Source organism: Dermacentor variabilis, chromosome 6 (assembly GCF_050947875.1).
Source record: "Dermacentor variabilis isolate Ectoservices chromosome 6, ASM5094787v1, whole genome shotgun sequence".
Taxonomy (NCBI): Eukaryota; Metazoa; Arthropoda; class Arachnida; order Ixodida; family Ixodidae; genus Dermacentor; species Dermacentor variabilis.
This window is the reverse complement of record NC_134573.1, coordinates 51571821-51595067: the sequence shown is the minus strand read 5'-3', so window position 1 is coordinate 51595067 and position 23247 is coordinate 51571821. Positions and strand designations below refer to the sequence as shown.

The 23247-nt window shown below is 46.8% G+C and overlaps 1 pseudogene; it reads right to left on the bottom strand.

The window, feature by feature from the left end:
• Positions 1–2519: 2519 nt before the first annotated feature.
• LOC142586130 (uncharacterized) lies at positions 2520–3208 on the bottom strand (annotated as a pseudogene).
• Between the last annotated feature and the right edge of the window lie 20039 nt (positions 3209–23247).

Genomic DNA, 23247 nt, shown 5'->3' with positions numbered 1-23247 from the left:
TGATTTCTACTCCTATTGACAATGAAAATTCCTGAGGAGGCAGGCAAAACAACAATGCCACGTGTTATATTAACCAATGCATGCAAGGTCATTGTTTCGGCCCGTAAACCCCTGGATTTGTTTTTGCCTTGTGGCCACCACCTCCTGTAAGATAATGGTTGGCATTTAAACGATTGTTTTTGGCAACAAGGCGTTAATGTCAAAGTTACTCTTGATGGTTGAAATGCATAACGAAGCATATGGCAGCACCCTATGGATGCACCTTACCCTTAATAAAACTTGCTTGTAGGGAAAATTCAATGAGATGAGGCGGCTTATCATGGTAAACTCATTCCATAAGAAAGGATTGATATATTTATAAGCAATTGATTGTTCTGAAAACGAGCATCTTGTGCACAATCTAAATCGTAGTTTTGGGTCAGATGTCACACACAAAACAAAACGTCCAGCGTTATTGCTGTAGTATGGGGGTGACTAAAAATGTAATGCCTCCAAGCCCCCTACTTTACCAGTATTACTGAGAACATTTCGTGCTCTCTATCATTAATGCACTGATGTTTAAGATATAGAATGTCACTTCTCCCACCTTCCTATATCTTGGCATTGTAAAATAATCGAAGAATTCGTGGCATCTAATGGGGATGTCCGGTTGAAACAGCGGCCTGTAATTGAATTTCTCACTGCGGAAGGTTGTGCGCCCATCAGCATTCATTGCCGCCATAAAGCAGTTTACGGGGATACCTGTGTTAAAGTCAGCACTGTGCGGAGGAGGGCAAGGACTCTGAAAGATGCAAAATCCATCCGCATCAAATGTCCAGGATCAGCAGCGAACTGGACGGCCCACACCGGGTTCTGATGAGGATCATCAGCATGAGGCGAACGAGATGACTCGGGGCAATTGCAGGATCAAGCAGCACCACATTGCGAAGCACTTGAAATTTGCACGGGTTCAGTGAACCACATCATTAAGAACCTCCTAGATTACAAGAAGCTTTGAACTTGGTGGCTATGCTTCGACTTTTTCATGTCAGTCGTCAGTTGCCATGGTACCCAGCAAGCGCAAGTCTTCTTGTAATGCTTGTCTTTAATGATGTGGTTCACAGAGCCAATGGAAATGGCGAGTGCTGTTGCAATCTGGTGTTGCTTGATCCTGCAATTTCCCCGAGTCAACTCATCCGCCTGATGTTCATGACCTTCATCAGAAGCCATTGTGGGCCGTCCACTTCGGTGCTGATCCTTAAAATTTGATGCGGCAGGATTTTGGTCTTTCACAGTCCTTATCCACCTCCGCACAGTGCCGATATCAACACAGGCATCCCCGTAAACTGAAGTCAGATGGCGAAGAATGTTGATATAAGCGCAACCTTCCACAGTAAAAAATTCAATTACAGCCTACCGTTTCAACTGGATGTCACCACTGGATGTCATGAATTGCTCGATTATGATGAAATGAGAAGAGATAGGAAGGTGAAGCAAGTGACATTCGATAGCTTACACATTAGTGCATTAATGATAAAGTGTTCAAAATGTTTGCAGTAATATTGGCAAAGCAGTGGGCTTGGAGGCAATAATTTCAGAATCGACCTCATATAATTATGTAGCCTGTATCTCCTACATTTATGATGTGGCACTATTAAATGCCTTATTCTTTCCAAATAACAGTTTCTTGGAAGTAAACACTGTCTGTGCTTGTTTTCTTTTTCCTGGTCATCTTGGGATCTTGAAATATTAAACTGAATGGTGCAGGGAAGCGCTGCATGTCATGTTTCGTGTACTTTGCCTGACATTAAACCGCAACAAATCATTTTGCAGGCAGAAAAAAAAGCAGATGGCTACAGCGATCAATGAAGAAATGGCTTCATCTATGATGGCTCGGTTTTTGACATTGAAATGAAGTTACACAAACGCACCACCAGCCTCACCTGGGCCCTGCAACATTGGTTTGAATGCGACTTCTTCAATGTAGAACGGCCACAAGACTTCTCATCACATACAAGGCTTAGTGCAAGCTCTAATTATTGTACAGGATGCTAGAATAAATGACCCTCCATGAAGTCACTCTTTCTGTATCTGTGGTAAATGGGACCATCTCACGCAGAACACTCACATGTGATTATGTGTTTTCTGTCAAAGTTATTATGCCATGCATTTGGAAACGCATTACTTATTGTATGCGCACCATACATAACATTTCTGTGTGCCAGCCTGACTGTTGAATTTTTCAAACACAATGAAGTGCATATGTACCCGCTACGACATGACGTACTTCAGCACCCTTATAGCAAGGGCTATTATATTGCTCATAACACCCAATAGGTGAAGGCGTAATATATTCCTGATCACACCCTTACACCCCATGGGCCAAAGGGTAATATTTTGTTCGAAACACCCTGAATAAATAGAGTGTTATTGGAAAATATAATAACCATCATAAGGGTGTTTTCCCTATAAAATACAGCTTTTTCAAGGGTGCTGGGGGGCTTGTTATAGACACTCAAAAAAACCCTTAGGTGTGTAAATTATTTTACAGCGTGGGGCAATATAGTGTAAAGAATGCAGCAGAACATGAATTCAGCAGAGCACCGTCGGCGCTGCTTTTTGATAGGTAAAAAAGTGACTTGCCGTTTCAAAAATCAAGCGCAGTCGGCATCGTCTTCTGCTTGGTATGTGGAAAACTGATCCAGCAGTAAACAAATAGCCTCGGAAATTGCCGCAACTGATTTGGACATCAGGTCACCGTCCCATTTATCGATGCCTTCGAGGAGTACCTCAAGACCCCTTTTAATGCTCGCTATTTCGGGATTGCAGAGATTTTCGCCTAGCTTTTTTACGGAAATTTTCATGACATGTAGCGTCACGCCCAAGTCTGCTTTCACGCAAACACAGTGCTTCAGCCCCGGTGCTCCATCGTCGATGCTGTGAATGAGAAGCCTTTCATCTTTTTAATTACGTCTCGGAACTTCATCTCCTGTTTCCTCAAGTGATTGGTAAGTTGCGCTTAAAATGTTACTTTATCGTCATCTCGTGCTCTGTTAAACGCCTCGTTGAATTCAGCGATGGCTTTCTGGAGGGCAGCATGAGCTATGCGCGCTCGCTTGAAGTCAGTGTCTTCCCTTTTCTGAGCTTCTCTAGACATGTAGCTCGGACATTTCGGCAACTTCCACGGTACAGAGTCCGGGCGAAGGCCCACATCAGATCGCGGCACTGTGGCGTTGCGGCCAGTTTCTTGAGCGGCGTGTGAGGCTACCCGGATAATGTCCTCCTCCGTGAAGTGAAGCTCGCATATCTAGAAATAAATTTTACCTCCTATGAGCAAACTCATGGGTACTTACAAAAGCGCAGCTTGTGCACCGCTAACACGTGTATGAATATCGTCAATGAAATCGTAGTAGCACCAACTAGGCAACGCACCGAAAGATAGGACAGAGCTACCACTGAAGCCGTCGGCGTTTCTCCGCGTTCACGCAGAAGGCACGCACTGCCCGTAACTACAGCCACGCTCTCTGACGGCGCTTCGGCAAGTTTAGACAGTGTAAGGAATATTGGGCTCACTCTTCATGTAGCGTCGGAAGTCGCCGCTTCTTCTACTTCGCGCTACGCTTCTGATACAAGTTCCTGTTGTAGATATGCGTTTACTTGTGTTTACGTAATGGCGTCTCGTAAACACAAACGCAGGTGACATCTGCAACACTGTAATGTCGCGTGCATGTTTACGCGGCGTGAAGGCGGGCGAACGCGACCTGCGTCGGCAGTAGCTTTGTTCCATCTTTCGGTGCGTTGCCTCGTTAGTGCTGCTACAAAATAACACTGCCATAAGAAAACATTAGCTTACCCCGGACCTTTCGGCGACCGAAAGGTTTTCTCTCTGCACAGTGCGTATCCAAGCGTTCCTCAGTGTTTCCTCCCTCGTGAACATGAACATGTGCACCTTCGTCTCGCCGGTGTAGTTGCGGCGGCAGCGCCGTAGACAGCCTTATTAATCAAAAGACTAGCGCAAATAACAGGGACACAGACAGAGAAGACGACAGGGCGAGCGCTCGTCCCTGTCGTCTTCTCTGTCTATGTCGCTGTTATGTGAGCTAGTCTTTTCATTAATGATGACACACCAACTAGCCCAGTTTTCTGCCTTGATCGGTACACAGCCATTTGCACGGCAACTCAGCGTCCTTCCGTTCACATTTCCAAAGCTCTCATACACCGAAACCCTGACAGTAATACGCATAACACGAGCAACTGAACGGCGAAAAGATGCACGTCGACAAAGACGCGCCGGGGAATGTCGATTCTGCGCGGCCGTAGGGTGACTCTTCAGCCGTACGCGCGATGCTGCGACGCCGCAATGACTCGACGAAGTCGTTAGGCGCCTAATTCGACATCTGCTGCCGTAGTGCGAGTGAAAAGGCCGCAAAACTAAGGCATTCTCCCTTTTAAGTTGGTGTTGCCTTAACCAGGCACGCGGCGACCTAGTTGCGGAGAACGCGTGCGCCAATCCCGCGCCGGCTGCCCGCGCACGCGGAGGCGGCAGAGCTTGGAGGGGCGAGTCACGTGATACGTTGCCAAGGCTACGGCACAGCTGCGGTGAAATGAAGGTCAAATTTCTGGCGCCAGCGAAACTCGGCTCAACCATATAACACCTATATAAATTTAGAGAAGGGAAACTGTACCTTCCACAGTGAAACATAAATAAAAGTAGCGGTAGCGTTGTGACCTAAAGTGTGTGACCGAGAAATGGCGCTGGCAAAATCAAAACTAATATAATCAACATTACATATTGACCAATATGTCTGGTACGGCAGCGGCTAGTGGAGTTCGTTGCGGGGCTCGCTGGTTGTGTTTAGGCGTTTAGCTACCGCTTTCGGGGCGGCGTTCGTGTTTATGATACTCTAAAATGACTACCGATGCCTTTATTATATCGCCAGGTGACCGAGAGGCCTCAACTGGCAAGAAAACACGTCAGACTAGTAAGTTTACATTGTTTATTGTCAATCGTGAATGAAGCAGTACATGCCCAGAATTTTCGTACAGGTCAGGTGGAGCTAATGATGTGAATCACTGAGTTTACAACATACAAAACACAGACAGCAATCTATTTAACGGAATTAAAAACTGAAATCAAGCGAAGTTTACTCGTCGTGTTTGGCGTGCCGCAAAAGCAAGGACAACAATACTGCGCTCGGCTACACTCGTACTCGTGTTGCGTACAGTGCTGTACAGTGCTGTACAGTGCAGGGATTTCAGATTTGCTGACGACGTCGTCCAGGAATATAGGGTCATCTTAAGCAAAGCGCTATGAGCCGTGATGATCTGATTGCCTCTAGCACTGTGCTAAGCCCAGGAAGGTGAACGTCAAAATTCCCGGCGAAGATAAGGACATCACCCAAGTAGACGAGACAAGTCTGCCACTTCAGCGTTGCTATCTCCGTATTCATTACATGCTGGAACATCGTAGGCGTTGAGCATAGCCCGAATAGCGTGAGATTCAACTCGCAGAGACCGTCCGGTGGAATGAAGGTCGCCTTCTCGAGATCGGTCTAGTCTACTTCTATTTGGTAGTAAATAGTCTTGAGATTTATCGACGAAAACTACTTAGCGTTACAGAGCCGCTGCAATGCGTTGTATTTCCGTGGGAATGGGTATAAGTGCTGCTTTGTGATCTTATTGAGCCGCCGATAAACGATGCAGAACAGTTTCCTTCACCGAGACTAACGGAAGAGCCTAAGGGCTCTTCGAACTCTGGATGATATTGCGCCGTGGTGGTGTCGTTGAAGAACACACTAGCAATACTGTGAAAGACAAAACTCCCTTTATTGGGCGAACCTGTGTCCACAAAAACAAGCTACACATATAGCACAACGATAGCGACGAACAAGGTCGGCGATCGTCGAAAATCGGATCAGCGGGTCAAGCGCGTCCGCTTTTTATACAGCAGCCGTCAGATGTTCCAGAGTAATCGCTGGGACTCGCGTGCCTTCCAGAAAGTTCGCGTCGCGCACACATGCGATCAGATTACACAAGGCCCGGTCACAGAGAGCGGATGGAAGAATCGATAACATTCCAGAAATTTCCGATACATGAAGGCGCGTCCTTCTTTGCACGATAACATTTGTTAGGCGGTGAAACGTGTCGCACGATAAATACAGACAAGTACACTTGTCAATACCCCCCTCTTAAAAAGCATCGACCCGATGCTGCACACAAACCAAAGTAATAAAGAAAATCACTCGTAGCAAAGAAAACAACATAACAACAAAAGTTTGTCAGCGTCTGTAAAATGGCTTAAGGCGCACCACGTGGACCACTTAGATCCTCCGCGGCGCCGCTGTGAATGCAAAATGCCGTCTGGCACGACCTCTTAGTCCAGTGCACCAATACGTCGAATGACCTTGTGGGTCCGAAATAGCGTCTCAATAGTTTCTCACTCAGTCCTCGTAGGCGTATCGGGGTCCATAAGAAACACGGTCGCCGGGCGGGTACTCGACGAAGAGTCGTCGGAGGTTGTAGTGTCGGCTGTCGGTACGCTACTGGTTCTTGATCCTTAGGCGGGCGAGCTGTCGGGCTTCTTCGGCGCGCTGGAGATAGGTAGCGACGTCAAGATTTTCTTCCTCAGTGAAGTGTGGCAACATGGCGTCGAGTGTCGTTGTCGGGTTCCTGCCGTAAACCGGCTTAAACGGCGTGATCTGTGTTGTTTCTTGCACCGCCATGTTGTAAGAGAATGCTGCGTACGGCAGGACGGCATCCCAGGTCTTGTGTTCGACGTCGACCAACATTTAGAGCATGTCGGCGAGGGTCTTGTTCAGGCACTCCGTGAGACCATTCGTCTGCGGGTGTTAGGCAGTTGACCTCCTGTGAATTGTCTGGCTGTATTGCAGAATGGCTTGGGTGAGCTCGGCTGTAAAAGCTGTTGCCCTGACGGTGATGAGAACTTCAGGGGCACCGTGTCGCAGGAGGATGTTCTCGCCGAAAAATTTCGCCACTTCGGCTGCGCCAGTTATTCCCGGATGTTGACGTCGGAAACGGCCCCAATAAATCCATCCCATTCTGCTGGAATGGTCGGCGAGGAGGTTCGATCGGCTGTAGTAATCCTGCTGGCCTTGTCGGTGGTGTCTTGCGTCGCTGGATGTCGCGGCATGTCTTGACGTAACGGGCGACGTCGGCGGTCAGACGCGGCCAGTAATACCTCTCCTGTATCATCGACAGCGCCCGGGAGAATGCGAGGTGCCCAGCGGGTGGATCGACATGTAGGGCGTTCAATACTTCTGGACGCAGCGCTGACAGGAAGGTAGCTGGCACGGGTGAGTGAGGAATTCTTCACGAGGAAGTTGTTTTGCAGCGTGAACGAAGACAACCCGCGCTTAAATGCCCTAGGGAACACGTCGGTGTTCCCTTTCAGACACTCCACGAGGCCTTTTAGCTCCGGACCGGCTCGCTGTTGTTTAGTGAAGTTTTCCGCGCTTATTATTCCAAGGAAGACGTCGTTGTCCTCGTCGTCTTGCGGCGGGGGATCGATGGGGGCGCGTGATAAGTAGTCGGCGTCAGAGTTTTCTTCCGGACTTGTATATTACTGTGACGTCATATTCTTGTGGTCTGAGGCTCCACCACGCCAGCCGTCCTGAAGGATCCTTTAAGTTAGCTAGCCAACACTGCGCGTGATGGTCGCTGACAATTTTGAATGGCGTGCCATAAAGGTAAGGGTGGAATTTTGCGGTCGCTCAAATGATTGCGAGGCATTCCTTTTCTGTCGTAGAATAATTGCCTTCCCCTTTTGACAGCCACCGGCAAGCATAAAATATCACCCGTTCAAGTCAGTCTTTCCTCTGGACTAGGACTGCACCGAGGCCTAGGCTACTGTCGTCAGTGTGGATTTCGATATCGGCGTTCTCGTCGAAGTGTGCAAGTATTGGCGGCAACTGCATGCGTCGTTTGAGTTCTTGAAATGCATCGGCCTGCGGCGTTTCCCACTCGAACTCGATATCACAATTTTCAGATATGTTAGTGGCTCCGCGATGCGCGAAAAATCCGAGACAAAGCGCTCGTAGTAGGCACACATGCCAAGGAATGTACGCACTGCCTTCTTGTCGATGGGGTGCGGGAACATTGCGATGGCAGCTGTCTTCCGCGGGTCGGGGCGGACTCCAGATTTGCTGATGACGTGACCTAGAAACAGCAGCTCGCCGTAAGCGAAGCGGCAATTTTCCGGCTTAAGAGAAAGCCTTGATGAACTGATGGCCTCTAGTACTGTTGCAAGTCGCCTAAGGTGATCGTCGGAATTTCCGGCGAAGACAACGACGTCATCCAAATAAAAAAGACACGCCTGCCACTTCAATCCTGCTCAAACCGTGTCCATGATGCGCTGAAACTTTGCCGGCACCGAGCACAGTCCGAATGGCATGAACTTGAACTCGTAGAGGCCATCTTGCGTGATGAAGGCGGTCTTTTCGCGATCTTTGTCGTCGACTTCTATTTGCTAGTAGCCAGACTTGAGGTCCATCGAAAAGAAGTATTTAACATTGCAGAGCCGATCCAACGCGTCGTCTATCCATGGAAGGGGGTACACGTCCTTCTTCCTGGTCATCTTGGTCTGTTGACGATAATCGACGCAGAAGCGTAGGCTTCCCTACTTTTTCTTCACAAGGACTACAGGAGATGCCCACGGGCTTTTCGACGGCTGGATGATGACGTCGCGCAGCATTTCTTCGACTTGTTGCCTAATACCTTCACGTTCTCGCGTCGAAACTCGGTAAGGGCTCTGTTGGCGTGGTTGAGTGCACTCTTCGGTTATTACGCGAAGTGGTGTTTGTCGAATCCTCGATGACGTCGAAAAGCAGTCTTTGTATCGTCGGAGAAGACTTCTGATCTGTTGCTGCTTACTCATAGGAATGCTTGGATTTACGTCGAAGTCTGGTTCGGGGACGGTGCTCATCGGGGTAGGTGCTGTAGAATGCGAGAGGACAAAGGCATTGCTGGTGTCCACAATTTCCCCGATGTACGCGATTGCCGTGCCCTTGTTGTTGTGCTTGAAGTCTTGGCTGAATTTGGTTAGCATAACTTCCGGTTTCCCTCCGTGCATTCGAGCGATCCCTCTTGCGACGCAATTTTCGCGACCGAGCAGTAGACGTTGGTCGCCTTCGATGACTACTTCTACTTCAGCAGAGGCTTCGGTACAGACCTAAATAACAATGCTGGAGGGAGGCGGGATGCTCACTTGATCTTCGAGCACACTCAAGGCACGCTGACTAGAAGGCTATCCGGTGGTATCGCTTTACCTTCAGACAGCGTTACTGACTTCGACTTCAGGTCGATGATTGCACCGTGTTGATTCAGGAAGTCCATGCCGAGAATGACGTCTCGTGGACACTGTTGGAGAATAACGAAGGTGGCAGGGTAAGTCCGGCCGTGAATTGTAATGCTTGCCGGGCACATTCCAGTCGGCGTTATGAGGTGTCCTCCAGCGGTCCGAATTTGAGGGCCCTCCCGTGCAGTTTTAACATTCTTGAAACGGGCGGCGATGTGTGCACTCATGACAGAGTAATTGGCCCATGTGTTGACTAAGGCGGCCGTCGAGAAGCACGTCGAGGTCGGTGGTTCTTCGTCTGGCGTTGCAGTTAGGTCTTGGTGTTGGATCACGGCTGCGTCGTGTTGAACTGAAGCTGGAACGTCGCGTCGTCAAGTCGTCTTTCGTCGGTGTATTCTCGGCTTCCTGACTTCGTTGGGACGGCGGCGTCTCGTTATTATGTCGTCGAGATGGTCTCTTCGTTGTCTTAATCAGCGGCGGAGAATCTTCGTCAGTTCGACGAACAGCAACCGCACCTCCATCGGTTGCTGCTTTTAGTTTTTTAGATATGAGCTCGCTGAGCGGTCCCGGGCTGGGCCGGTGTATGCTCGGTGCGGCGACGACAGGTAGCGGCCTGGTGACGTTGAACGGGATGGTCGTCGAGGATTCTACTGAGTGGCGGCGAGGTAGTCGGAGATATCGCGAGGTCGTTTGCCAGCCTGTGGTCGCGTCGCGTTAATGGCGAACCCTCGAAGTCCCATCTCCCGGTATGGGCACCAGCTGTAGATGCGCCCGGCTTCTCCGCAGTGATAGCAAAGCAGACGGTGGTCGGAGGCGCGCCAAACGTCAGTCTTCCTTGGAAGGCCGCGTTGGGTGACGGGTTCGCTTGCTGGCGGCGGGGGTGGTGGTGGACGACGGAACTGTGGTCACTGGGCCCTGCCGTGGGCGCGGAGGGGGAACGTGACGGCGGGCTACAGCGGCGTATGTCATCGCTTGCGGCTGAGGCTGCGGCGATTCAGGGACTACTCCGAGTTGTTGGAGCTCTTCACGTACGGCGTTGGCAATAGAAGCCACGTGAGGCTGTGATGACGGGAACAGCTTTTGTAGCTCCTCCCGCACAACCTCTCGGATAGCCTCGCGCAGGTCGTCGGTGGCCATTGACTGAATCCCGGCCTCGCTTGTCGAGTTCGTGCGGCGGCTGAATTGGCGGTTCCGCATTTCCAGTGTCTTCTCGATGCTAGTGGCCTCGCGAAGAAACTCGTAGACGGTCTGCCGTGGGCTCCGTACCCTTCCGGCGAAAAGTTCCTCCTTTACACCACGCATCAGTAGGCGGACTTTCTTTTCCTCGAACATTTCCGGGTCAGTGTGGGGGAATAGGCGGCTCATTTCTTCTGTGAAAATCGCGGTGGTCTCATTAGGCAGCTGCACACGGGTGTCCAGTAGTTCTTGGGCTCGTTTTCGGCGTACGACGCTTGTGTACGTCTGCAGAAAGCCGCTTCCGAAAAGGTCCCAGGTCGTTAAGTGGCTTCTCGGTTATCGAACCACGTCCTGGTAGCGTATTCGAATGCGAAGAAGACATGTCGCAGTTGGTCTTCGCTGTTCTATCTGATAAATGCAGTCACCCTCTCATACGTTTGTCTCAAGCCAGGTTTCCGGGTCCTCGAATGTTAAACCGCGGTACGTCGGAGGATCACTGGGCTGCTGCAGCACGAAGGGGGACGCTGGGGCTGCCACTGGGGTTGCCTTGGCAACAATCTTCTTGGTCTTCTCTGGTAGAAATCCATGCTCCGGGGCAGTTGTTGAAGACGGAGGCTTGCTCGATGGTCCGGGACTACGTTGATGTTCTGTTTGTGGTCTGGGCTTGGATCACGGCTTGTCGGGGGCGTCCGGCACATGAACGAAAAGCACCTCCACCAGATGTCACGTGGTGGTGACAATCAAAAACACAGTAGTAATACTATGAAAGACAAAACTAACTTTTATTGGGCGAACATGTGCCCACAGAAACAGGCTACACTTATAGCACAACGATAGCGGCGAACATGGTCGGCGATCGTCGAAAATCTGATCAGCAGGTCAAGCGCGTACGCTTTTATACAGCAGCCGTCGGATGTTCCAGAGTAATCGCTGGGACCCGCGTGCCTTCCATAAAGTTCTACCCCATTCGCGTCGCGCACACATGCGATCAGAGAATGCAAGGCTCGGTCACAGACAGCGGATTGAAGAATCGATAACATTCCAGAAACTTCCGATGCATGCAGGCGCATCCTGCGTTGTACGATAACATTTGTTAGGCGGTGAAACGTGTGGCCCGATAAATACAAACAAGTACACGCGTCAATATTTTCTCGGAGCATTTCATCGTATTGCTTTCTTATGGGTTCTCGTTCCAGTGTCGAAACTTGGTAGATGCTCTGGCCAAGCGTCGGAGTGCATTCTTTAGTTATAATGCTATGTTTAGGAAGTGGTGTTTGTCGACTTCTTGATGACGTCGCAAAGCAGTCTTTGTATCATCGGAAAAGACTTGGCAGTGGTTGCGGCTTGCTTAAGGGGATCCCACTTGGATTTGTTAGATCTTCTTGTGGTCAAAATTATTTCGGAGTCCTACACTACGGTGTGCCTCATAATCGAATCGCGGTTTTGGCACGTAAAACCCAAGAAATAATTCATTCATAACGCAACGATAGCAGCGAGCACAGTCGATGATCTTGGAAAATCTGGTATGCGGGTCAAGCTTGGCAGGCTTTACAATAAACCTGACTCTTCGAAGGTACTAGCGTGTTTGCTGGTGCTCGCATACTTTCCAGAAAATAAGCCACTATTTGCGTCGGGCATGCGCGAGGCTCAGCGTGAATATGCACAAATGATAGAAACACCGATAACATCAGGGTGAGTTCCAAATGATGCAAGCGCATCATGCGCCGATGATAAATTTACCGTGCTAGTGGGTTAAATGCGGTTACAATAAAAGGATAAACAGGTAAACGTGTTGTTGAATCATTTTGTTCTTGTATATTAGACTGTTTGAAGTCAATTTCTTGCCTAGGACGTTGTTTCTTTTACTTTATAAAATTTATATGCCTAATTCTATCTATCATTGGATATATTTATTCATTGTCGCACGCTTATAACACCTCCAGCGCTAATGATGCCTGTTGAAATCAAGGTATTCATTCTACAAAAAAATACGTCTGCTTCGTTGAAGTAGCCGTTATAGTTCGGCGCATGTGGTACTTGGAATAACGAGACTGGGGTATATAAAAATTGGGGTACTTGTTTTAACGTGCGCCTCCATAGGATTAGCCATTAAATGTCATGTTTCATGAAATGTCTTGTTACGCTGCCATGGCGACCGGGTTGCCATGTGCAGTATTAAGATAACGTCTTGCATTAGAGGTGCAGGAAAATAACCTATAATTCCTTAATGTTGCTTAAATCGTTGTATGGCGTGACTCTGCACACCTTTACCACGTGTTTGCACCTTGTGAGAGTCTTTATCGCTGCGAGGTTAGTGCGAGTAAAAATCAATGCCGCAACTACTGCACAATATCACCCCGCCACACAACAGAGCTATCATGCAATGTAGCCAAGCAAAAGCAAAGTTGTCAACAACAAAAAAATACCCACGTTCACGAAGTCCGCTCACTACACCTTTGCTATTCAGAATAACATTGCATACAGCTGTATGTTTCGAGATGGCAGGTAATGGCTTTCACGGTTGCTACGAAAACGGCGACGGTCGTGTGGAAAATCGAATAAAAGCTGTTTCAGTTTCACCAGTACCTTTATATTCCTTGAGCCCTCAGGATCAAGCAGTACGAGCTGAACTTGACGGGGAGAGGTGAGCCAAAGGTTGCTTCACAGAAAATCAAAGTCCGCTTGAATTCATCGCAGGCACCCACTGGTGATGTATTTACTACTGCGCTGCGCCAAGTGTTACCTCATTTGGCCGTTTTGCTTCTACGCAACATATTCCAAAGAAATCAGCAATGAACTGGACGCTATGCTGAATGACGCTTCGTTTCTGTCATTTGTACGTGCTTATTCAGAAAACTTAGAACTGCACGTTGCGACCCCTGAGGCATGTCTAGAACAACATTACTTAACTATAAAGAACTTCCTCCGCAATCGAGAGTTGCCACCGAGGATATTTTTCACCAACATTTCAAGTGTCTTGGACGATCCACCAGCCTGCCATAGCGACAGCACAGTCAACGAGAGCTTCGAGCACCAAGTGTGCCGCAGATTCATGGTTTTGCTGGATTGCGGGAATTCATCCTTTGGCATCAAAGCAGGTCGAAGACCGCCAAAATACGTCAGCTACGTTATAGTCGACCCAACGAACCGAACTCGCCACATATGCACTGCACCGGATGGTATAGTGTCCGTCTACCTCAAAGAAGTCGATGTATACATCCTGCAGTTTTGGAGAGGGCACATGGTGCTTCATCGTGGAGAAAACGTCCGTTGTTCTTCTTGCGTTCCCCTTAACGTACAAAGAGATGAAGAAAGATCGTGGCTCATTCAGCGAGCACTCAACGCTGCCACGCTCACAGTCCACTGTCTCTATCCAACGACGTGTCTATTGCCAAGTATCGGTGCGTTTATAGACGCCCTTCGCTCTGTAAACGCCACGGTCAGTTTGAAATGGCACGGATACTTCGACCGGTCGCCGAGCTTCGCACGATTTTTCATCAAATCTATGGGTCTTGATGGTGTGCTTTACAACCCGGCCAATGACCTCCGCTCATCGCGTTCCATTCGTAGGATGTACCCCCACGCCATGTTTGTGAGCTCCGTGGCAAGCGTTGAAGATGTTCAGATAGTGAAGAAGCTACCCCGAACCTCGAAGTCCGTGGTGCTCACTCTGCCTTTTGAATGGTCACTGTGGCTCGTCTTTTTCGCCAGCTTTGTGTGCGTCTTGTGTCTTTTCACTGCGCACTCATGTGTCCGGGGTCACAGAAAGGGGGCCGCGGCGCGCGGCGCCCTTTGGCTTTTGTCGTGCTTGCTTCAGCAGAACTCCAGAAGAATTGACGTCATTGGACGTCGTTCGTTGCTGCACATTCTCGTGGGCTTATGGCTTCTCCTCTCTTTGTTGATGTCTAGCGTGTTCAAGGGTGTCCTTACTAGCATACTGGGGAATATACCTTTCGTCGGAGAACTTCCCGTGTTCACCACGATTAGTGACAAGTACAAACTAGGATACAGTACTACATTTGTGTTCTGCGGTGACGACAGTGACTACGAGACCGAAAGCCTGTTGTACGAGATTCCGGGCACTACGGCAGTTTGCTTTACCCGTAGCTACGGCAAGCCCACTTCAAAAGTGTCTTACGCCCTTGGTCACTTGCCCGAAGAGCTGGCGGAAAATATCTCGCAGAAGCTGGACACGCTGGGGTACGTAGTTCTCAATGAAAAGGCAGCCAAATGGGTTTCAGGACCAATAGTTCATTACAGGTCACCCTTCAGATTCGCGCTTCAGAAGGTTGTTGTTAATTCATTCGAAGGGGGACTGTTCGAAGCCGCCACGACAATGGAACACTTCAAGTTGCGATACCGCCGCGAGGCTCGAGCAATGGAAAATAGAAACAAAGTATCGGTGTTATCCCTAGAAGGTTTGGAGCCTTATTTCCAGGTGTGGTGCGAGGGAATTATAGTGGCGCTAGTGGCATTTGTATTGGAGATGATCATCCATCGCAGAAGCACTCGGCGGACTGCCGACGAAATACTCTTGTCCGCGCCTTATAAGCGTGAAATGCTTCTTCACCCTTGTGTGCGTGGTCTCAGAGAAGGAATCAACCGCTATGCAGAAGCAGTTGTCAAAATGAACTAGAAAGTTGATGGATAAATTGATGCAGAATATATACTTTGTTGACGGTGTGTTGCCCAAATGTGAAAAATGAGTAATAGATATGGAGACGAGGAAAGGGGAGGCTCATATAATGAACTAAGGATTGCATAAGTCTGTGTGGTCGTCCTATGCTCTTTCCGTGAAGGCTAATGGCCCTTACATCAATGTTGAAGGCATAAAGCGCAGCCTCGACGCCACTCCGCTGACTGGCGAGACCTTGTCACCGAAGTCAGCCACCGAGTCCCTTCTATTCGCTCATTATTCATATCGGGTGCAAGGTCACGAGTGTGTAATATACCCACCAGTGTGTAATATGGCACCCATTTAGCGATCATGTCCCCCTAGTCAGCCAAAAGTGTCCCATAGCATTGCAAAGCACCGCACCTCTTGTGACCTAATCGTTCTATTAAGCTGAGCTAAACCTCTCCTATAAGGGGTCCTGAACCATCCTTGGGGCTTGATGAAGAAACAGTCCGCGAATATCATACGCTGCTGTGAACGTCTGAGCAAAATTTAAAAGACGCGCTTGAAGCTGGCAAGTCGAGCGCGAAGTCACCTTTTTTCTCAAACGGTCTCTTTTCAAAAGAAGCCTGCTCCTCACTCTTTTTTGGAAGCTTTATTTCTAAGATTTGCAACGCCACTGCTATTGGCCAATACATGACGTCAATCAAGAAGGGGGTCTGAATGAGTGTGTTTCTTCCCACTGTTGCTTTGTACATTTATTGACGAAGTTTAATAAACAGGCTGAAGTACTCAAAAAGCTGCTTTGATTTTCAATAATACGTGCTTGCAGTAGAAGCCGACTATCATTTTCTCACTCTCGGCCCTGGCGCCAGCGCACGAAGTAAGCTTTGCCCACTCTGCTTATTGGTATCCTAGCTGTCGCGTCTCGCTAATTTAGGCTCAAAGCCTCAAAACAAGCGTAACTTAAGGTCAGACCCCTCACACCCTTGCCATTGCCCGCTCACTCCTGGCCGCTCCTGCTTAAACCCCTTGGCAGACTTATTACCAGCGCTTCAAAATGCGCAACTTTTATGCGGCTATCCGTCGCTCAAGATGAAGGACAAGCCGGTCCGCATCATGCAGCACGGTCAAAGTGGAGCATATGAACGCCAGTACGCAATGAAACCCAGTCGGGAACAAAGCGAACGCAGCGCGTGTGCCCTACAGTTGCATGTAGCTCCGCTCTGTTACGTAGCGTAGATACGACGACCGCGGTGGGGTGTCGCGACGAGTCCACTGGCCAAGTGTACTGCGGCTGACTGATGACAACCAGATTCGGCTTACGTTTGGCGCGTCGTAAGCGCCCAATCTGAAGTAAAAGTAATGGCATCTACGTTGACCTGCAAAATCAAATCTGAACTGTGCGCCATGGTGACGTTCGGTAGGCGGAGCGTTAGGGGCCCGCCTGGCTCCGCGGTAGCCTTCACCGTTCAAGGCATTGAAGGAGCGGAAGCACCACGAAGGGCCTGTTTGATTTCGAATAAGTCCGCTTTTGCTGGACGCACTAAAGTATTTTTGTGGCGAAGTATTTCTTAATTAGGCTCGCTGAGAAATTCAACTTGTCGCACTGGACGTCGGCGATTCATCTTCTAATCTACTCGAGGTGGCGGTCATCAAAATTCAATTTGGATGACGGCAAGGTTAATTAAATGTTTCATTGATGTATCTGTCTCTTTATTTATTTACTTTTCTGGACCTAATTATTTATATACCACAGTACCAAAATGGAGTTTTAGCAGGAAGGGGTAGCAGAGTGAAGAGTAAATATGTTAGCGATCTACGTCGACGCTGAACACAAGACTTGCGATGCCTTCCTTCAATATGCAACCTTCGCTTACAACACGGCGGTGCCAAAAGCAACGTACATGACTCTGTTCCGGCTGGTTTATGGCCCGGCGACGACGCTCGACAATATTCATCCAAATGCAATTCTCTATTTGGATAAAAAGTGGTTTCGCGCCGTTTTAAGAGACCCTCCAATTCTCGGCTCTCCCAGTAGGCTGTTTTATGTAGTCACCAAGAACTGTGCCATCACTTACCTTTCCGGATGGAAACAGTACATTGTATGCTCCCTGAGAAATTCAGCATGTTGCACTGTACGTCGGCGATTCGTCTTCTAATGTGGTGGTCATCAAAATTCAATTTGGATGACGGCAAGCTTAATTAAATGTTTCATTGATTTATGTATCTCTTTATTTATTTATTTTTCTGCAGTTATTTATTTAAGTACCGCAGTACCAAAATGGAATTTTATCAGGTAGAGATAGTAAAGTGATGAGTAAGATGAAAAATTTACAGGAAAAATAAACAAAAGCTGGTAAACATGCACAGCAAACCAGGACCAAACAAGCATAGAAAAGGAACTGCCATTCTCAACGGAGGCTCACGCGTGCAAAATGCGAAGCATTCGTGATTTGCAGAAAACGATTGTGTGAAAAATGTTACGGTTGGGCAGCGAACGCTTATACAGAAATCGTACGCTGTAGCGTTGACAATAAGGCGGACTAACGGTAGTTATGATATAAGATTCTCGTTGGCACATTACACATACCAAGTGGCAAATACCTGGTACCTCCTTTGGCACATTAGACTGGATTTTCAGCAGGATAGGCCTACAAAAATGAAGATATAGGCTCGCCAGGCACAAGTTGGCTGCTGGCAGAAAAGAATGTTTCGCAGCGAAATAGACGTATTACATGCATAGGGAAAATGCTACAATAGCTTGAGAAAAGCTCTGAAGCGCCCTAACCTTTAATCTATTATTATTTCTAGAGGCGCTAACTGTAAGTGTTGCGTCGCTTACGCCGTGTCACCTTGAATTTATGTTGCCGCTCTGCAGGAATGACGTCCAAGAACGTCCGTATTCGTTTTGTACTTCGTGTTATCTTTTACTTAGTGTGGATTGTGCGGTTTGCCAATATCTGTAAAGTTCTTGCAAACCAACGATATTACCTATCTATGGATTATGTGGACACACATTTTTTTGTGGCTTGATTATAACTGATTTGCCTGCTGGTCTCCAGGCGCTGTCTTTCATGTCCTGTGCCGCATGGGCAGGGCTGTATGCTGTAACTATTGAAATTCGGTTTGTAATAAAGTATCAAAGCGCTAAGACTTTTCGTATCCAATCTCTATGCTTGTATCTATTTATCTATCAGGGTATGTTTGTATCGAACCGCTTCGCCGCTTTCCTTGGTCCCTGGGTAGCCCGTGGTCGAAAGGTTAGTGCATCAAGCTGATGTGCTGCGCTAACAGCATTCAAAACCAGCCAACCTATGTCACAGAGTATGTGGTAATTTGTACATGCGTGTCGCTCTTCAACGAACCTTTTTTACGCTGACATAAGTCACTGTATACATAAGTCACCTAGAACACTGGGTATGTGGCACTAGGTATTTGCTTGTCTTCAATGAGCCGCTTAGATGTCAACTTAGGACATTGGGTATGCTCCAGTAGGCGGGTGCAGCTCTCCTATGAAAGTCTGTGATGCCAACTTGGGCAACAAAATATGGGCCAGTGAGAATGTGCCGGTCTATAATCACAAAAAATATCTCATTAATTGCTGCGATGCTGAACGAAATCGAGACAACGTCACAACGGTTTCTCAAGGTGGGCAACCCGATGCGTTAAGAAGCTTAGCCACAAATGCATTGGACATGTGCCACTCTTCAATGAGCCTCTCGCCAACTTGGGTTAGGTAACTGAGCATGTGCCACTGAGTATGCGGCAAGCAAAGGAAAAATTCTCAGTGTACGCAGCCGCCAATGCAAAAAAACATGTTCTGCTACAAAGTGCTTTGTCACATCGAACGAATCCTCAAAACTACATCAGGTGCGAGATAATTTTCAAAGTGTTCGACGGAATTCAGAGGCGTTGCGGTGACTTTTGTGCTTCAATGCTTAAAATAATATTTCCTCGAAAAAAAAGTTATGTGCAAGCGCACTGAATATTTACCGCAAGTTTAACACCGCCACCTTGAATCCGGCGCAACCTCAGTATTCTTTCCAAGTAAATATGCCTTGCGAATTCATCGATTGAAATGTATACTGTAAAATAATTTACTGAAATGCTATTTAGTGTTTTAATGTTGATTTGTCAATTAGGCATTTTGCTTTCTTGTAAATGTGCCCCATTGAGTAATTTAGAAGAAGACCTAGAACTCAGCTATCTGTCACTGATGTTTTAAAAATTTAAGGATCCAAAAAAGAACGGTATGTTTTATTTATTTAGGCGAAAGCCTTAAATTTTCATGGGTCAAAAATTCGTTACCCTGCGTTATCCAGAAATTGACCTTCCGGCGTTACTGCACCAAAATTGATGGCATTCGAATTCTACACCTTTGGTGGGACCAAGATTCAATGGCACCAAAATTGATGGTGCCATCATCGATGGCCCAATACACGACCATTGGTGTTAAATAGGGTGAAGTTAATTAAGGCACAGTTAAATAGGGTATATTTATTTAAGGCAGTCCAACCCACGAACTATGGTAGGAGAAAACAAGTAATGTGTAGTAACGCGTTCGAGTGAGGGTTTCATGTTATTTAATGCATGTTTTGTGAGCGCACAGGCTTTCAGCATCATCCTCTTTAGCGTTTGCTAAAGTGACTGTCAACTTTTTCTCAATACTGCCACTCTCTGTTGACAGCATAAAAGGTGAGCATTACAAATGCATATTTTTCTCATTATTTTTCATTTTTCATCAATTATTTCAATACTGCCAGTCCCATTAGGGACCATAGCAGGTGAACATACAAAAATGAAGTAAACGGTAGTAAACGAGCACATACAAATTGCGGGTCAATGAGCCAAACAAGGAACGCTAAGGAGCAAGGCCAGAATACACAAAAAATAAAAAAACAAATATAGGTATCACATGCCTAGCAATACCGAGAATACATCATGAAGAGGACAGCAAAGGGGAAGAAATAACAGCAACACCTTCGTTATAATTAGCACCGCTTACAAGAGTTGCAAAGCATGTAATGTGAATAAGATTGCGTTATTGATTGCTTGACTGAGATAATGTGTATGCGGAAATGACTGAAGGATCGAGGCGATTTAATTACTTATCGCGAGGGGGAAACAAGAGTACATTAATGTGTTATTATGGCATGAATATTCTGTTAAAGCGTCTACATTTTTATATCTCGATGATCGTGACTGCGAAAAACATGCGTATTTTCTTAGGTCTTCCTTATAATAGTTGTGAATTAAGTTATATAAAAACTTGAGCCGTGCTTGCTTCGCTCTTGATGATAGCGTCGGTAATACCGATATAGCCGCAAGGTTAGTGGGTGAATCTGTGCGCTTATACGTGTTGTGAATAAATCGCTGTGCTTCTTCCAGTTTCGTTATATTAGTTACTGAGTGGGGAAACCTAAACTATGCTAGCGTACTCCAAAACCGGTCTAACGAAAGTAGTATACGCGAGAAGCTTAGTGCGAGGCGCGGGTGCGACAGCTTCGGATATAAAAGAGCTTGCGTAATGCCTTCGAGGTCACGTTGGCAATGTACGCGTCCCCTTTCAAGTCAGAAGTTAGAGTAATGCCTAAATATTTATGCTGGTGAACTTTTGTTAGCAGTGTGCCGTCAACAAAGTACGGAAAGCCGTAGGGTCGTTTTTTCTAGTTACCGTCATGCAAACTGATTTAGTTGTGTTTATCGTCATTTGCCATTTTTGCACCATTTATTTAGCTGGTCTAGTGCATTCCTGAGCGAAACATGATCTTCGTAGGTGTTAATTGTTTGGTAGATGATGCAGTCATCAGCAAACAGTTTGATGCTACAGTCAATAGTTCTGGTTATGTCGTTAATGAAAATAAAAAATAACAGTGGCCCCAACATGGATCCCTGGAGCACGCCTGATGTGACAGGCACTGTCGCAGATTCCACATGCTGAAATGGTACGAATTGTGTCCGGTTCGTTAAGAAATCTGTTACACAGTCTACAATTTCCCCATTCCGAATAAGACCACGAAATTTTGTTTATAATTGACTGTGGCACACGCGATCAAATGGTTTTGCAATGTCTAATAATGTTATATCAGTCTGTCTACAATAATTGATATTAAATACGAGGTCATGCACAACTTCCGTAAGTTGCGTGACCCGTGCTGGTGTGGCGTTAAAAAGTTGTGAATGTCATGAAAGTTTGTGAGGTGTTTAACGATGATAAGCTCGAGAATCTTGCGAGCAGTGCTAGTGAGAGATATCGGTCGATAATTACAGAGCAATGAAGTACCTCCTGTTTTGTGTATTGGGATGATTTTCGCGTTTTTCCAGTCGTCGGGTAAGGATGATTGCGATGACGATTTCCGAAATACCAGGCCCAAGTATCGGCTGCACCAGTCTGTGTATCTCTTCAGAAAATTATTTGGAATGTCGTCGGGTCCGCATAATTTTTTAGGGTCAAGCTTGAGCAACATTAGGAATACCCGCGTCAGATAAGATTAAAGGATCAATGCGCGATGTTGAAATGCTAGTAATATCTGAAAGGTTGCGGTCATCTTTTGTAAAGTTCGAGTGAAAATAGTTATTATAGGCATCAGCGTTGTTAGTTTTTTCTTCAGGAGATAGATCCGATAACGTGTCCTTAGTTGGGCGGAAATGGTTCCAGAATCGCTGAGGGCTGTTTTTCAGAAAGTTAGGCAGAGTTACATGAAAATAATTTTCCTCATAATGTGCATTAATTTCTCAATACCTTTGAAAACACTGGAATTATCGAAGTTGGTCTGTAGTTGTTTAGTGCCCCCTTATCACCATGCTTGAAGAGTGAAGAGTGACCCGTGAAGTCTGCATCTGTTTTAGAAATATGACTGTAGTTAATATTAAGTTGTAAATATAGGTAAGAGCAGGGCATATGATTTCAAGCACATACCTTATGGGGCGAGCCTGGATGCCATTGGAGTCCAGGGACCAGCTGTTACCAATATCGCTGAAGAAAGGAAAGATTTCTGAGGGGCTTGTTGGGGCATCAAACAGAGTGTTACTAAACGCGTTTACAGGCAGGAGCTGAGTATAGTTGTTCAGGCCATCAACGTCAATTAAATGTGGTTTTAATGTGAAGATTTCATTACACGCGTTTCGTATAGCATTTCCGAAAAGTTTCTGCCCGTTATGACACAAAACATCTGTAATAAGCTGAGATTGAATTGGGCTTTAGCAAAGCATTCAATTTGCGCCAGAGCACATGACTTTTTTGGTTGACTGGATCACTAAAACTTCCCACGTAATAAGCATCCTCAGCAGCCCTAAGCTGATTTGTGTGATTATTGCGGTGTTTCTTAAACTCCCTGAGCATGGCAGGATCTCTAGATTTCACAAGTAGAGCATACATTGCGTGTTTGTGTTTAGCCATACCAAGAAGCTCAGGTTTTATTTATTTATTGATTTATTTATTTACAATACCCCTAAAGGCCCTCGAAGGAGGGTATTACATAGGGGGGGGATACAAGAAAATCAAGTGTACATTGAGGTACAGCATACATGAAAAGAAAAACATTTTCAAGACATGTGTTTTTTGATTTTCGTTCAACAAGGCAGTGTAGTCATTGTAAGGAACAAAAATAAACGTTACATAAAAACGTCAGAAGCAAGCAACAAATCACAAAGCATAAACATTATCAGGGAAACACACTTAATAAGGAAACATTTTAACAGCTTCTCACAGTTGTACAAATTGTTTCCTTAAATTTGGCTATGTCGGTTTCCATGGCTATGTATGAGGGTAAATCGTTCCAATCGATGATAGTGCGTGGTACGAAGGATTGAGCGAAAGTTAATGACCGGCACAAAATGCGTTTCACTTTGTTAGGGTGATCGCGGCGAGGAAAGATAATCGGCGGTGACTGAAAGAAATCATCACGAAGTGAGGAATGGTGGAAAATTTTATGAAATAGTGATAAGCGGGAATGTTTTCGACGAAGGCTCAAGGATTGCAAACCGGCACGATTTTTTAAAGATGTAACGCTGGTGAATGTAGAATAATCGGAAAAAATAAATCGCGCAGCACGGTTCTGCAGGGCTTCAAGGTTAGAGGCTAGATATACCTGATGGGAATCCCAAATTGCCGCAGCATATTCAATTTTCGGGCGAATGATTATGGTATATGCCTGTTTTC